The following is a 17,648-nucleotide window of genomic DNA, read 5'->3' as shown; positions in this document are numbered from 1 at the left end:
GGTTTACAGGGAGATAAGTAAGAGAATGGGACTGTTGGGAATGCTCTGGGAACCCACCTAAACTTGATGAGCCAAACAGTATATATCGTGAGAAATATGAATTTTTGCAATACACAATCATTTTCAAAATTACACTTCCTCTAAGTTGGAATTTAGAAAATAAGGATGTGGATAACGGTGGACTTGAGAACAATAGACAACTTGCATTTATATCATAGTTTTAAAACAAGTAAAACATGCCAAATAGTGATATGTTCATAGAAAACTTTGACTGAGAAAATTTGACACCAAGTCCAACAGGAAATATTAGCTTGACAAAAATAAAGATTTCAAGGAATATCTTCCAAAGGCTACAGAACTCGTGAAAGAAATGACAGCAACTGGGGAGAAGGCACCATCTCCATTTGCGAAGAGTTGGAAATCAGGGATATAGCAGAGGCTAGAAGCGTGGAAATCTGGGCTTGCCACAAGGTGCCGTGCAGTTGTTTGAAAAAGGGGATGAGAATGTTAAATTTGAAACAATGCAGGGCTGGTAATTATTGCAGGTCAGCAGCACAGAGATAATGGGTATAACAAACAAAATATGTATAGAGAGGTGAAGAATTGACTTCAGATATTTGCAGCCTACAATTAGCAGCGACGATTTGCAGAAGTCATGATGGACTAAATGTGAACTGTATAAACAGTTGGTAATGCATACTTGCGTCATGACATCTGAGTGCTATAAATGTGCATTGATTTGGCTCAGGTTGAAAACCTTTGTAATCAAATGGAAGTGAGTAGCAAATATACTGCAGCAATTGAACCTGGGTTCTGAAAATATCTTTTGTCATTGCTGTTTTGTCCTTGAGCTGGGTTTTCTCATTGATTTCCTTCCATTTTGAGTGCCTTAACCTCCTTTTGAGGTTCAAATCTTCGTTTTAACAAGATATAACACTAGCTTTTTCCTTCCCAAGGTCTACATGCTGTTTTTTTTCTGGTCTGTGCTGCAATCAGAAGATTATGCATGGGAGGTTGTTTCTAAGGAAATCTAATCCTTCTGTCTTTTGGCCTCGTAACATATTAACTGTGGTTAGGAAATACTGAGTTGTATTGTGTTTGTCATGGTCCAGTAAGTGAAGCAATTAACATCTATAGTAAAGGGTGACAAATGCAATGACAATCACAAAAGAAAGGAGATTTCCATTTTGTTAAATTATACTTATTTTAAAAAGGTATGAAGCATACAGAACTTTCAATAATGTAGCACCCTTCGAAGGATTGTATATTTCAAAATAAGGGCATTCAACCTATTTTTATTTGGGCATAGTCACACAGATACAGCACAGAAACAGGCTCTTCAGCCCACCAAATCTGTGCAGGCCATCAAGCTGCATTTTTATATTAATCCTACCCTAACTCATTTCATTCTTTCCACAATTCCTATTAACTACACCAAACCACCACCCCACCCCACCCCACCCCGGCACTGAACTGCAGATTCTACCTCGTATCTGCACACTAGGGGCGATTTACAGTGACAAGTTAATCTAACAATCTGTATGTTTTTGGGATGTGGAAGGAGATCAAAGTGCCCAGGGTAAACCCATGTAATATATCAAGTCCACACAGACACACAGAGCACCCGAGGTCAGGACTGAATCCAGGTTACTTGTGCTGTGAGGTAGCACCTTTACTTGATCTGTCGGTGTGCTGCCCCTTAAATCCCACTTTTTTTTAAGAAATGGTAACCAGCTTTTTTTTTATTCCCTTCATAGATGTTGCTGAATTTTTCAGTTCCACTTTGTTCTCTTGATTCTTTTCTCTCCTACTTTATTTGCCAATATCTAAACTAAAGGGTATCTAGGTAAGTTTGGTCTACATCCTATCACAAACATTTGCTTTGTCCTCTCCACTTCCTTGACTTAAAGCATGCTTGTTTTCTCAGTTTTCCAGCTCTAATGAAGAGTTATTGATTTGAAATGTTGACTCTTTCTTTCTCCACTGTTGCTGCCTTACCAGTTGAGTGCTCCCAGCATCTGCAGGGTTTTTTTGACCTTCATCCTACTTCCTTACTTAGACACCAGCAATATTTGCTTCTCCCATGCATTCATCTTTAAAAATTATTACTGAATCGTTTACCTCCCGCTCAACATGTTGCATTCCATTGGGACATCCAAAATTCTATGAATTGCCTTTTGATCTTGAGTCTGTTGTCTATAGGCAAATGTGGCAACTGGTTTGTATTCACCAGGATCCCACATTTAATGAAATAATGCTCGAGTAAATCCGTGTGCTAGCTGAATGAATGTTAACATACCCCAAGAGAACTTCTGGCCTCATCAAGTAATGGCTTACCTGAACAGTTGACAGGGCCTCTATTTATATCTGAAAAAAGACAGTACTCTCTCAGTACTGCAGTAAAGTGTGGGCTGAGATTAACCCCTCAACATTATTGATTGGGACTTGAATTCATGTCCTCCTGATGCAGGCTAGAGTTGTACCCCTGGGCTAAGCTGATGAAAATATAGCCCATGTTGTGAACAGAGGATATTTTTCATTCTGCTGAACACACTTTATAATTTTGCCTTGTATCAGACTATAATAATGCATGATGTTGAGCTGTAGACTTGACAACTCTCAAGAGAATAAGCTATACCAAAATTTTGTTACAGAAGCTCACATTTACTATCTGTAAATAAGTAAACCAGAAAATGGGTCATTGCAGTTTTAATCAAAATCTTTTTAAGTTCTTTTTTTTGTGAACTGCCAACTTATTCCTTTTTTGGTAACAAAGATCAACTTGGCAGACATTTTCCTGCTTTTCACTCAAAGGGAGCAGAAAAGATTAAAACGGTTGTCTGAATTCTGTACACACGCCATTCTATGACTTGATAATCAACTGCAGAGTATTCCCATGACCTACTTACGAGCACTACGTGTGACTGTACCTGTGTGATCGTACACCAGCACTGAGCACTTAAGTAGCCAAATATAGTGATCAACTGTTGTATATAATTGACACAAAAACATAGTTCTGTAAAATGTTTATCTAATATCACTTTGATATAAACAGCTGATTAGCATAATGATATTTAGTAGCTGGGTCAAGGCTGCAACATACTTACCAATATGTTGTTATGTATAATTTAGTTTTGCCTGTGGGCTAAGTACTGGATGCAATGAGTGCAAAATGAAGTCTCTATAAACTTCATGACTTAATATCACAAACATTAAACAATATTATCAAGTAGTGAATAACTAGAACAGAATTAAAATGTATTTTGTGCTTTTTGAAGACCTACTTGAATATATGAACGAATTCCTCTTCCCAATACTGTGTGCCGTTCCTGGCATTTCAATTTTTTAAATTTCTAATTTACCTTAATAGGATGTATTTATCTTGCCTTCAGTCAGTAGGTTATTGGTTCATGTACCATTCCTGAGACCTGACAACACAATCCAGTCTTGCATTTCATTACAGTACTGATGGAATACTGCACTCAGGATTTGCTGATTCAAAAGAAGCCAATAAAGGTCATGTGTTGTTTTGAGGGAAGTAAGTGTATGTGGTTCCCTTGATCTTGGTTAACCTTTCTCCCAACCAATGTCTTAGGATATGGGTTGATAATTGGGAAGGGCATGAGTCTTCATGGATGGACTTTTGATGTAGGGGTGATTGGGATGGTGTTTGAAGGGGGAAGTGGTCAATGGCAACAAAGGTGAACCATTTGTAGTGAAGTAGGGAAGTTAGGTTGTTTGCTTTTTAGTGGAAATTGGTTCGGGGGCAGGAAGAAGGTCTGATGGATGAGAGGTCAAGAGCTGTGTCTGAAAAGAGTAGAGAGAAACTAGAGAGAGCTGGTGGGCATATGACAAAGGACAAGGGGAGGCAAAGGGTTTATTAACTGGACGCAAAAAGAGGAAACTGATAGGAATGTATTGATGGATGTAGAGCACTAATGAAGCAGTCAGGATCAGGTGTCATGTTAAAATACCTGTAGCAGATCTGAGAATGAAAATACAGCCATATGTGGGAATCCTATGCTAATGCACCTTTTATAGTATGAAGCAAGAATATGGGCATGGGTGACCTCAGTGCAATTGAATTTGGAGGAAAAATGCCAGGTGTAATTAACTATCAGAGCTACATGACTGGAGTCAGAAATGGTTTTCGTAAAACTATTTTAAAATGAGTAATTACACCCACCTGTGGCAGTCTAGGTCAGAGCATGATTGTTGCATCCATCAGTGCATTCCTATCACACTGTTTGCCTCTTTCCTTACCTGGCACCATTCATTTTCAAATGCAAAGTATAACATTACTACATCAGTAGGTTCATCATCCCTATAGTAAAGTCTTCTCTTACCAGCACCTTTTATTCCTTTCTCCAATACCTTATTACTTCTCGTAAATTACTGCATTTTTATTTTCTTGCATCTGTCCCGTTGCATGCTTTGTTCCACTTTCCCTCGAAGGGTGCCTTTTAAGAGAACCTCTGAAATAGAGGAGGAGATGTGCTCGTATGGCTAGTGCAATATGTCACACTGGTGCTGATTCCACTCAACCCTCTGGTGATGGTCTATTTATTTGACAGTGAAGGTGACATTCAGTAAAAGAATGCTTGAAGGATTATACCCAGTTATTTTAAAATCTTCATCTTCAAACAGTTTTGATTTTGCCCATTGAACTTCACCTCCGCTGGCTGCATTTGCTCTGGTTTATAATGATTGATCTCATATTAATTTGAAATCTTGTTCCCTTTGTTGCATTATTGTATCTTCCTCTGTCCATCAGAAAGGCATTCCACACCGAAGCCTGTGTTCAGGTTATGTTGATTAAGATTACAGTATAAAAGACTTAAAGGGGCTGTTTTGTGCCTTGTTGAGATAGGTAATAAATTGTGAAATCTTTTCTATTATGGTGAATACATTTTATGGAAGGGAAAAGCAAACTAAATCAATCTGTTTGCATTTAAGTCTTAATCTAATGTTTGAAGTATCAACTTATTGCTGTTTGTGTGATCTTGCTGTATTATAACTCTGCTACCTTTCCAGGTATAACAATAGGAACTGCCCTTTAAAGCTAAGTCATTGATTATAAGGTGTTTTGGGATATCCCAAGGACATTGTAGGGCACTTTATAAATGTTTCCTTGTACCTTGACAAAAAAGACATGACAGTCCAGTCAGGTGTTTCTTTCCCCACCTCAGCAACCTTTTGTGCCATGCAGGGTAATTAGTGGTCATCAGCATTTGGTTATCTATCCTCTTGGTTCTAAAAATTGTTTGCCACCATTTGTAACTTAGCTCATGTTACTTGTACTTTACAAGCATTAATGACACTGTTTCAGGAACGTAGATGTACTCTTCCTATTTTTAAGGTCCCTGTCTGGGAAATGAGACCCTGTATTGTTTGAGGACCACTATTAATATAGAGATTAGGAGTTAGAATTGTGTGAAGACTAGTGAATGAAACCTGGTACATTCACACCTCAATGTGTCTGGTGGTGCTTGTTTATTGTAGGCAGTTGATCTGCTTCTAAGGTTAGCCATGCACCAATAATGTAAAAGCCCTTGAGAATGAATAAGCCCTGGGGCTAAGCAAACCCCTTTAAATTCTACTTCAGCTGCCCTTTCAGACCACCCTGTTTAACATGTCCACTAGAGCATTGCAGTTTCCTATTACAGCTTCCTGATTCTCATCAGAGGTGCATTTTAAAAAAATACCAGCATGCATATTTGGTTCAAATGTTATTTAAAGTGCCCTCCTTTCCCTCCTGGGAGTATTTAAAATGTAAATTTGATGAGGTTCATTTGTATGAAGTTAAAAATAAGACACTTAAACGAGCATACTTTGTCTAAATTCAGAGTGTGCCACACCTGGCTCTGAAGTAGTTCTTGCAAGGTATTTTTACATTGCTGCTTATTGACAGTGACTCACAATGTGGGAGAGTGGTGACGTGCACTGGCTTACCATATTTACACTGTTGCTGGTTGTCAAGATAAGGAAGCCAGCTTTAGTAGAGTAAACATAGCAAGCTTTCACTTGGATACCGTTCTCCAGTGATTTGTTTATACTAGTGGGAATTAGATTTGGCCTTGCTCAACAACAATATTCTCTCATTTGGATCAGGTAATAGTGTGCAATGATACTTTCACCTTTAATTTAGGAAATGTATTACTCATGCTCTTGCCTTTGTCTTAGAGGCTTCAAATTCCACTGGTCACTTAAAAAAATCTTTAAAAAAACTAGACTGGCATTTTAGTGCAGTACTTGGGGTGCTGCCTTGTTAAAGGTACCATGATTCCATCCAACATTAAATCAAGGTCACACCTGCCCTTTCATTAAGCACAAAGAAATTCCATGGCACAAATGGAAGCAGGGAAGTTCATCCAGTGCCTTGGCCAACACATTATTATCAACCAGCCAGCCAACCAATCAGTTCCAACCCACCCCCCTACGCCTCCTCCCCTTTACTACGTGCAGTTTATCTACATTGTTATATTTTGATCAATTATTGAGTTCTTTGCGATACTGTAGAGCAATTAATTTAGTGTAGATGTACATGTAGACTTTCAAATGTTTGATAATATACCACATAGTACACATGTTAAGAAAATTAAAGCCCATGGGAATAAAGAGATTGTAGCAGCATGAATGTGAAATTGGCTATGAACCAGAATACAGAGATTGTAAACGTTATTTTTCCAGACCGGAAGAAAATATAAAATCACGTTTATTTCTAGGGATTGAACTTGGAACCACAGCTCTTTGATGCAGCCCAAGGTCTTGGATTTTCGGGTACAACATATAATTTCCATGTTTTCAAGTACACAATACTCAAAAGTGAACAACCATGAGGATAGTAATGTGCTTCATAAGGGGTTAGCTTGGTGGAACGGGTATAATTTGGGCAGCTAAAAGTTTGGCAATTGTGAGGTAATGTATTTTGGTAGGAAGAAGCATTCTAAACTAAGTGACATAATTTTAAAGGGATACAGGAACAGGGAGGTGTGTGCATAATACCTTTGAAGAAGGGAGGACATTGAGAACAAGTTTCAATTTTTAAAAAAGTACATGGGATCGATGGTTTGTGAATAGTCATTGATCATTAAATCAAGAAAATTATGCTAAATCTTTCTAAACCACTGGTTAAACCTCAACTGGAACGTTGTGTTCACTTCTAGGCAACCTATTTCAGGGTGGATGTACAGGCCTTGATGAGGCTGCAGGAAATATTTTCTTGAATGGCACAAGGGATGAGGAATTCACTTGCATAGGGAGACTGGAAAAGCTTGGATGGTTCTCTCTAAAGAGGAGATTTGATTGAGGAGTTCAAAATCGTGAATTGCTTTGACAGAACATAAAGACAAACTGATTTCATTGTGCGTGAGCAAGCATGGTAATGAGGTTACAAATATAAATTGGAGGAGGAGCCAGAGATGACATGAATTTTTTTTGTTATTAACACATGACAACTAGAAACTTAGCAACTGTTCTCTTTTGTTTTGAAATTCACTAGCTGAGGGGGTGGTGGAAACAAGTTCAGTAGTAACATTCAGAACTGAAACAAATACTTCCTTGGGAATTAAAATCAGGACTATGGTGTAAGTACAGGGAGTGGGCCAATTGAATTGTTCTTTCACAAAACCAATACTGGCCAATGTCTGGAATGATTTCCTTCATGCTAAATCAAAAGCATGTACTATTTTTATACTTTATCTAGTTCGTGTTGCCAGAATGTACTTGTGTTGTGCGATCCTGTTAGTTTCCTACATGGGGAGAAAAGAAATTATGCTACTGCATATTGTCCTTTCTTCCTTGCAGATAATGGGCTCTTTGAAAAGAATTTGGAAAGACATTCTGCCTTTGTATGTATGTCTAAGAGGCACTGTGTCACTTCCATTTAAAATCTAGCTTTCAATGTAAGTGACATCCCACATTCTGAGTTCGATTTTAAAAGAGGCATGTTGTGGAATAAGCTTTTACTAAACCTGTACAAACCTAGGGAGTACAATTCAACCCTGAACATTTGGTTAGATTTCCATTAAACTCAGTTGACGTGCGGCCCACACTGTATTTGTTTAAATAATTGTGATTTACTAAAGTGATGACTTAAACCATTCTGGGAATAATATCCCACAGTGCCTCAAATGACTGAATAAAAAATGTTACTGATTACATCATAAGTAAATGCATATACTCGAGGTTCGCTCTTATGTGATTTATTGGTAATGAATTTTGGCTAGAGCCAACTTGTCCGCACCTAAATCTGAAGGTTGTGGGGTTTCAGCATGATCCCAGACACACAATTTAACCTGAAACTTAACTGTTGGTTCTGAGGGAGTGTCGCACAGTCAGAAGTGCTATCTTTCACTTAAACAAGGCAATGTTTGTCTTTTCAGGTGGTTAGAAAAGGTACCACTTGTTATTTGAAGAACATGGATATTCCAGCCAATATCTTTGTCCTTTTATACATTATTATTTTGCTGTTTTTGAGAATTGGATGTATGCAAATTAACTACCTCATTTCTTATGCAACAACGTAGACTATGCATCTCAAAAACTATTTTGACTGTAAACTACCTTGATGCACTGAGGTAGTGAAAATCATTTATGTAAATGCTTTTAATTTGAAAATGATACCTGCAATGTCCTCTTTCCTCTTGTTCTTTTATTTAAGCTTTTCAATCGAGCATGACCTAATTTTTCTTCCTCTGCATCAAGACCTCTTATTCCTTCTCCTTTCATACATGCATGCATGCTTTGTCTTTCTCCTGCAGCAACGATTTTTCTTGAAGCTGTAATGGTCCACAATTCTACTTTCTTTTGCTTTAACGAAAAATTATTCCTTTTCAGTTGACAAGCATGCAGTTTTCAACAAGTTGAGTTCAAATATTTTGTTTAGATTTTTCTACCCCTTAACTTTCCTATGACCCGATTTCTCTCTCAATTTTGCACCTTGCTATGCTTTCACTGCCCAACCTTCTGCTCTTTGATCCCAAATGATAGTCTCTCAGCTTCACCCATGCCTCCTTATCACTATCTCAGTGAATGTTGAGCCTAACATAATGTTGAGCTCTTTGCCTTTGCTTCTTTTTTTGCCGGAGAAAGAAGTGGACCAAGCAATGGACTATTTCTCCTGCCCTAAATTCCGACACTGTCTGGATCTCTCCTTCTAGCCACTTATCTTTTATATCAATCTGTCATTACAAATTGCTGGCATGACATTGAGTGTGTCATTTTTACAGTCTGCTTACTCTAACTTGCCCCCCCCCCCCCCAAAATCAACATGCAGCACTCTTTTTCCTCACTTATGTTTCAGATTTCCTTTGTCTCCTGCTATTTACACCTGCCAGATATACCCTTAGTAATATACTTAGCCTCAGGGGAACAAAATTTTGTTGTCTCTTAGCAAAGTTGTTTCTTATGCACTGGAGAAATAAGACCTTAGTGTTCCTATGGTCCTTATTTTCCACCCACTAATGGATCATCCTTTGCAATTTCTGCTATCTTCAATGTGATTCCATCACCGTACTCGTCTTCTATTCCCCTCCTTTTTAGCATTCCAAAGAGACTGTTCGCTTTTTCAACTCCCTGGTTTGCTCTTCCATCTCTACCAACAACTCCATTTCTTACAGCATTTTCCACTGCAACTGCAGGTGATGTTTTTTTACCCATCTTTTTTACCTCTATCCAGGGACCCAAATAGTTTTTCCAAGTGAGGCAGCCATTCACTTGCAAATTTGTACACTGCATTCGATGTGCATGATACAAACTCCTCTGCATTGGGGCAACCAAACAGATTGGGTGATTGCTTTGCAAAACACTTGCATTCAGTCTGCACTAGTGCCCGAGCTTCTCGTCACTTTAATTCACTGATCCCACTTTCACTTTGACCTATCAGTCCTTCTGCACTGATATAACAAGGCCCCACAAAAGCCTGAGGAACAATGTCTTATCTTCTGTCTCAAGTTGCAGTCTTCCAGGCTCTATCTCGAATTCAGCAGTTTTGGGTAACTATATCTGAATTGGCCATTTCTGCTCTAGGTCATCTATCTAAAGTAATGACTCAATATTTCTTTCTACTTGCGCAGTCTGACATGCTGGACATTTCCAACTGCTCTGCATTTTCCATTTTATCACCATGGCAAACCTGGCCTCGCCCTATCAGAGATATTCCCTTTGTTCTATTCACCCCTCCCTCACCCTCTGCAATTTAAAACTAACTTGCTTTCACACTTTTCCAGTTCTGACAAAGAGTCTTTGACCTGAAGCATTAACTCTACCTCCTTCCACTGATGCTGCCTGACTTGTTGAATGTTTCCAGTATTTTCAGTTGTTGGGGAAATAAAGTTGCTGAGAAACAAAGGGTATCAAAGAATTTGGGAGTGTCTGTTGGTTTTTGCCCATGTTTCATGCCCAAAGCTATCTTCACATCTGCAGAATTCTCTCCCTTGACTTTGCTTTGTAAATTTTGAGCACTTGAGGAATGTAATTTCCCTGCCCTTCCAAACCTGTTTCCTGTTTTTCAGCAAGACTAAAAACATTCCTTCGTTTGAAGGCTCTGTTCCAAAGCTTGCAGTCAAAGGTCCAGCTCAGTCATTCTGTCTAATTTCTAATGGCATTCTGAAAATATGCTTGGAGGTGTCAGGATTTTGAATGAACTATATTTATCTTTTTGTTTTTTGAGTCAACAGAAATTTGTGCAATTGAGTTTTTTTTCTGAGAAAGGTGTAAATTATCAATGCTGCAAATTGAACATTTGAGAAAATTAATATTTTACTAGGAAACATCCCACAATCCTGTGCCAAATGTGCCTTTTTAAAATTGATTTGATTTTCTTTTGACCTTTTGATTAATCTAAATTAACAAAGATCAAAGACTAATAACAGAATACTTATACAAATTGACCAATTAGTTCTAGTTCATGACTATGTCATACATTCAGTCTTCACTGGTGCTTACCAGAGTTGTATATTTAAACTACCACCAAAATTTTAAAAAAAGATGCTAGGAGAAATTTTAGACTGTTGGATGGTACCCTCCGTGAGAATCTGCATGTTGATTTATTGGGAAATACAGGAAGTCCCTGGGTTGCGAATGCCCGTACTTACGAACCGACCTTCGTAAAGCCTATTATTTTAAAAAATCAAGTTACACACAATGGTTCGTACTAACTAACAGGCGGACTACTTTGTGCATTTTAAGCGGTTCGTCGGCCCGAGGGAGAACAACGCCACGCTGTAATCATGGCTTCAAAGTGTAAATGTATGATGTTTTAGGTAAAATATATACTGTATACTCAGACAAACATTTGACTAATTGATGCTAGATGTGAACTGTATGTAACTGTTCCGACTTGCATACAAATTCGACTAACAAACAGACTCAAAAACGGAACTCGTTCGTAATCCGGGGACTTCCTGTAGTACCCTTTCTGTTTTCAGGGTATTGAGTTCTTGCTGATAAATTATCTTGCGTATGCAGCACATAACAGCCAGCTTGCATGTTGTAAAGTCCCACAAGGAGCAATGAGATAAATAATCAGGCAGTCTGGTGATGTTAATTGAGGAATGATGGTGCCTGGTGAACCAGGAACCATTTTCAAGTAGTGCCTTGGTGCCTTTTTGGAGCCATCTTGAGGGGAGATGGGGCCTTGTCTCATCCATTAGATGCCATGCCTGACAGTTCAGCACTCCCTCACTGCTCTGCTAATCTGTTAGTCTAGATTTTGCTCAATTCTGTAGAATGAGACTTGAATCCATGGCATTCTGCCTCCAAAGTGAAGTGCTGTTCATGGCTTAACATCTTTATGCTCTGAGTTAGAAAGCAACATAGTATTTTATGCCATCTTTTGCATTCTCAGGATACCCAAAAACATCTTGCAGCCATGGATGTACTAATTTAAGTAAAAAGGTTGCCAATTTGTGCACAGCAGCAAGCTTTTACAAAATACAGTGAGATCCAAAACTTGACAATCTCTTGTAGTTGAAGGATAAATTTTTGATAGGACACAAGTTCCCTGCCTCTGTCTGAATCTTGCCAAGCAAATGTTTATCTCTGGTGAGGCAATTTAAAGTCTCATCTGAAAGTTAAACCTCTTGCAGTGCAGCATCCCTTAAATCTGTACTAAAAAAATAGCACCAGCAAAGGCTGCAATGAACAAAACAAAAACCTCCCTTAAGTACTTGCCTAGTTCTCCCTTAAATTTTTCAGAGCTACTTGAGCCTAGCAAATATTTGATGAATCCATCCTAAATGAAGCCATTAAATGATAAAGCAAATACTGTCTGAAGTATATACTGATAAAGTTAAACATAGAAAAATAAGAGCAGGAGCAAGGCCTTTGGCCTTTCAAGCTTGCTTTGCTATTCATTGCAATAATGGCTGATCCTCTATCTCAATCCTTAGTTCAACTTTCTCCCCATATCCCTTGATGCCTTTGGTACAATAGCACGTTTCACCATACAGTGAGATTATGGCTAATTTTCACTCCATCAATTGCCTTGCCTCTGTTGTCATGCTCTCATACAATTTCACTGCATCGATTTCTGAATTAAAATTAATTGCACATTTTGTAGGACTTCACTGTTCTTCTCTTTGTGTTCCTAATGTTCCTCCTGAATAAACTAGGTTTATGCCCCCATGTTGTAGACTCCTCCATTGGTGATGGTGCTTCCTTTCATCAAACCAATAGTTTCTTGAAAATTTCAGTCTGATCACCCCTTTATGTTCTTGGGAATATAAACTTTGTAATGTCATCATATAACCCTTGGAGCTGCAGTTGCTTCTTATTTTAACTGAATAAGTGACTTATTACCAAGGAATCTGCAGTAAACAACTACACCTGGGCCAGCTGTCTGGTAGAGTTCAACTGTACCATGACAAGTTTTACTGTTGGCAGTTTCCCAAATATTCTTCTATTCCTCCCAACAAAGCTGGGAGATTCGTTCTGACTTGTAAGGGCTGCCTTTTGACTATAATTTAGCTGATCCTTTGCAGTATTTTAACAGCAGTTCACAAATGGTATGAAATGAGTTGCATCTTAACTATTAATTTCTGGGTGATACTGCACATCAATCTGCAGATTGCAGGTCATTGAACACAATGCTTGAGGCAGAACAATAACCTGTCCAATATTCTTCCATGACATATTGAGAGAAAACTTCTTTCAAGTGGCTCTGTTTACAGGTCACAATATCAAACAAGGCCTACTACTGGAGTACTGGTGGGGACTGCAACTGAACTGTTGTCTGGCTGCAGCTTCCTGGAGGTTGAGGGTTTATTGATTATTGTTTTATATGTGTGTGCACGCTTGCAATCCATCACCGGCTTGCAGTTTGGTTGAGCAGAGTAGATTGATGCCAGTTTATGAACTGCTGTGTTTGATGTTTACCCAGTACTGGTTGCTGGATACAGAACCCACTGAAGTCCAGCTCTGAGCTGCATGTGGGTAAGGTTTGAAAGCTTTACCTTTAGCAAGAAGGCTGATTCTTATTGCTAAAGTTTACAGACATGGGAAATGTCAGTGAGATCCCCCACAGATGTTGTTTAGTGTTTATTGACATTACCTTGGCTGTGCATTACTGAAGACCAATTGTAAAGACTGACACTTCCCAGAAACTTTCCTCTCAAAGATGACTTCCTGGGATCATTAATGCTAAAATATTCCTAGATATCCCCTATGAATACTCACACACTTCTGGTGAAACTTCTCTCTACTTCAGTATTGATCTGCTTCCCTTGAGCCACCCATAAATACTAATATACTCCACAGGATCTCCTATCAATACTGGCAAGTCCTTGGAGGACCTTTTAAGTTCTGGCACACTCCAATGTAAATTACAGAAAGGTAGGGCCAGCCCTCCAAAGTTTAAAAACATTGCACTTACTATTGAAACTATTAAGTAATATACCACTAAACATTCAAGCAGAAAGTAGAGCAAAAGTATGAAATGCATAGCTCTTCAGGTACTTGAGGATGCAAGTTGAAGAACCTGTAACTTGATTTGGATGGGTGTCTTGTAATCTCTCCTGGGTTTCCTTTAATTTGTATTCATCCTAATTAATCCATATGGTTATTTCTCTTATCTGCTGATATTGGAGTTTCAGCTTGATTTGTTTTATGTAAAATAATGCAAAGAAAATGAAGCATGGAGCTCAGATTTACTTTCAAAGATTTTTCTTGAGTTTCAGTTGTGTGGTTGTGATAGCAAATCTTGCAGCATAGTGGGAAGCCATTTTCTCCATTGTGTTCATTCTGATTTATTGTCCAGTTTAGTCCCACACTCCAGCATTCCCCACCCAAATTATTCTTTTCACCCTATTCTATTTTAGTTCCCTTCCTGTGTCGGCTGCTTACATTTTCACAGTAGGTTTAACATGGTGTACAAGCATCCCATGATGCCTTGCAGGAGTATTATCAAACAATAATTTGACAGTGACCCAGTGTCAAAATCTTAGTCAAAGTCAAAGAGTGAAGTCCTGTGATGGAGGCCACTGGTTTACAGTGATGCAATCAGAAATATTAATGTTTTTTGAGGACATTTCAATGAGTGTTTCAGGATTAATTTAGAAATTCTCCCCGACTTTTTGTGAAACTGGTTAAATGCTTCGGTTCACAAATAATCTGCATGTGACTCCAGCACCATCCTGTGGAGAGAATGGAACACAACAGAACTGATTCCTTCCTGTGGCCTGTTTGTCGTCTGGCTGAGGCTGAACACAACATGCCAGCAGACTCTTCAAGCCTACCCTGCCATTCAGTATGATCATGGCTGATCTATGCTGGCCTCAGCTCTTCCTCTGCCAGTTCCCCATAAGTTCAATTCCTTAATCTTTCAAATACATATACGTCTCCATCTTAATGATGTGGCTTTCACCAGCCTTGGAGGCAGAGACTTCCAGAGATTCACTGCCCTCTGAGGGAGAGAACGTTCTGTGCACCTCAGTTTTAAATGACTGACCCCTTATTCTGTGGCTATGTTCATCACTCTCCCACTAGTGAAAACATCTGAACTACTGCCCTGTCCATCCCCCTTAGGGTTGTTTACCTTGCTCATGCTAATAGCAAATTATTTCCAGAGAGGTAGATAGTAGCAAATTGGAAATACTAAGCTAGATAGCTAACATACAATTTGATAGAGGTAAAAGATTTTTTGGAAAGTAGGAAAGTTTTTGTGACAATTCATGGAGAGTCAGTGAAGATTTTTTTTCTTGACACTGGGATTCGCCAGGTGTGCTGAAAACACCTTTCTCTTTCTGTATAGCACTATGTAAAATTTTTAATTGCTAGCCCAGGCTTTTAGTATCATGTTGATGAATAACACAGGCTGGGAATCTCTGTGGGTTCTAAGGGAACTTTTTGGCTCAACAACATGAGTGAGTTGAGCTATTTGTGGGTGTGGTATAGTACAGCTGTTTCAGTGATCACATTGTAAGAAATAGGAACAGCGGTAGGAAATCACAGGATCGTCATTAAAAACCCATTTATTTCATTAGTATCCTTCTGGGAAGGAACTATGCATTCCTTATCCAGTCTGGCCTATATATGACTTGGCCCACAAAGTGTGACTTGCCACCTCAGTTCAAGGATCATTAGGGACAAATAATAAATGCTGTCATGGCTGGCAACATCTCCATTCAGTGAATGAATAAAAAAATAAGCCCCACAGTCCCATGCATTTTCGGTCCCCAACCTTGGTTCCACTTTTCTACCTGAACCTTGCATTCCTTGACCCTGAAGAAAACTGATTTAAGTTCTTTTGGGTCAAATTTGATGTTTTTCTACATGTACTTTTGATTAATCCAATGAATGACTTCTCTCGAAGTGGAGAGATGAATTTGTCCAGGTTATACCCTGACTGTAGGAAATGTGGCTAGAAGAAATTGCATTAGCTACCTAATCAGGGACCTTGTAGGGATATTGACGGCATTTAACATTTATCTCAGGCCTCAAAGCCTCAGTTGCTTTAGTGGTTGCAGCTGCAGAATTTAAGACAGTTCTTTAAATTCTCCTGCCTAATATTGAGTACTATAAAACATCACTGGTCAGCAATTCTTGCTGTAGAATTTGTTCTTCATGATAGTAGTAACTAGGTCATTATGGTGACCAGCTTTTCAAAATGATAAAATGCAATGCGTGGCATTTTTAACAAAAAAGGGTTGGAGATATGGTCAAGCCAATATTATTGGTAGGAGCTGCTGCTACCTCATATGGGAGTCACTGAGAGGAAATGCCTTTTGCAGCTCTGGAGGGGGGACGCATGCTGTCCCTGCAGTATGCAGACACAGAGCTTGCACTTGATTTTTGTAAGTCAGAATTGTCCCAACCACATGGGGGTAGATGAGCATTCTATTTTCCATAGCCACCAGCTGTGTGGTTAACAGCCTGGGAAGCTGGGGGATAGTTATCCAGAAGCCTAGATTGTGTGATCCAGAAATGAGTTCAAATTTCACAACTACGATGAATTTAAATTTAGTTAATTAAATAAATCTGAAATAAAAATGTAATTAATGGTGATTATGTAATGACCCAATTGGTCATTAAAAATCCATTGGGTTCACTAACAGTCTTTTGAGAACAACATTGGCCTTTGATATTCCCAAGTCAGATCTGAAATGTGGTTGACTCTAAATTGTCCTTTGAAATGACCTATCAAGTCACTAGGCAATTAAAGATGGGCCATAACTACTAGCCTCACCATTGATACCTACATTCTCTGTGAATTGAGTAAAGTACATCTAAATTGTGTTTTTGGTGAGCACCCAGTCATTTAAGTGGGATTGTTCCTGTTTTAATTTAATTTCATTTCAAATTTAAGGTAATTGGCAAAAGAACCAGGTATATGAGATTTTTTTTAAACACAGCATGTTTCCTTGATTTAGTATCAAGCTAGGCTGAAGCAAAAAATGTTTGTAAATTGGTGAAAAATGAACTTCTATACATTTTATAAAACAGTGCTGTCACAGTATTTTAGTAAATTGTAAAAGTACATGTGAATAGTTTGATAATACTTTTGCACTGTAGGGATTATAACCCAGCAGCGTACTGGAGAAAGCTTTTTTGGTTAGGTAACACAAGTCATTATTGTGGGAACAACTTAAGAGGATGAATCTAATATCTCCTCATTAAACGTCACCTTGGCCCACATTTTTTTAAACTTTTGTGCATCACTAATGTACCTGGTTACAAAACAAACGTTACAGACCACAGGTCTGTTTAATACTGCGCAGAGAAGTTAATTCAGTTCACATGTTTAAGGGAATTGGCAAAGGAGCCAGGTGATTTTTTTTATGCAATAGGTTATGATTTATTTTAATTCAATTATGAGATTTGTGCATCATTGACCAGACCAGCATTTATTGTACACCCCTAACTGCTCTTGAGAAAGTAGTGGGGATCTGCTGTCTGTACTGAGACAGCCTGTGGAATGTTGGCTACAGTCAAGTTTGTCTTGGACGAATTGCCAAAAAGTGTGACGGAAACAGGTTTAAAAATTTCAAAGGGGAATTGGATATATACTTGAAAAGGAAAAATCTGCAAAGCTACAGGAAAGAGGAGGAGAGTGTGGAACTAATGGGGATAACTCTTTAGAAAGCTGACACAGGCACAATTGACAAAGTAACCATCCGTGTAGTATGACTCAATGAAATGGGTGAAGTAGG

At 38.6% G+C, this 17,648-nt stretch overlaps 1 protein-coding gene across 1 annotated transcript in view; it reads left to right on the top strand.

Annotated features, from left to right (window-relative positions):
• Positions 1-17,648, top strand: part of LOC127580874 (lysine-specific demethylase 9-like) — a 54,025-nt gene that overhangs the window by 21,485 nt on the left and 14,892 nt on the right. The gene's annotated exons all lie outside the window — the stretch shown is intronic.

The sequence above is a fragment of the Pristis pectinata genome, chromosome 20 (genome assembly GCF_009764475.1).
Source record: "Pristis pectinata isolate sPriPec2 chromosome 20, sPriPec2.1.pri, whole genome shotgun sequence".
Lineage (NCBI taxonomy): Eukaryota > Metazoa > Chordata > Chondrichthyes > Rhinopristiformes > Pristidae > Pristis > Pristis pectinata.
Note: the sequence above shows the minus strand (reverse complement) of the source record. Positions and strands in the feature narration are given on the sequence as shown.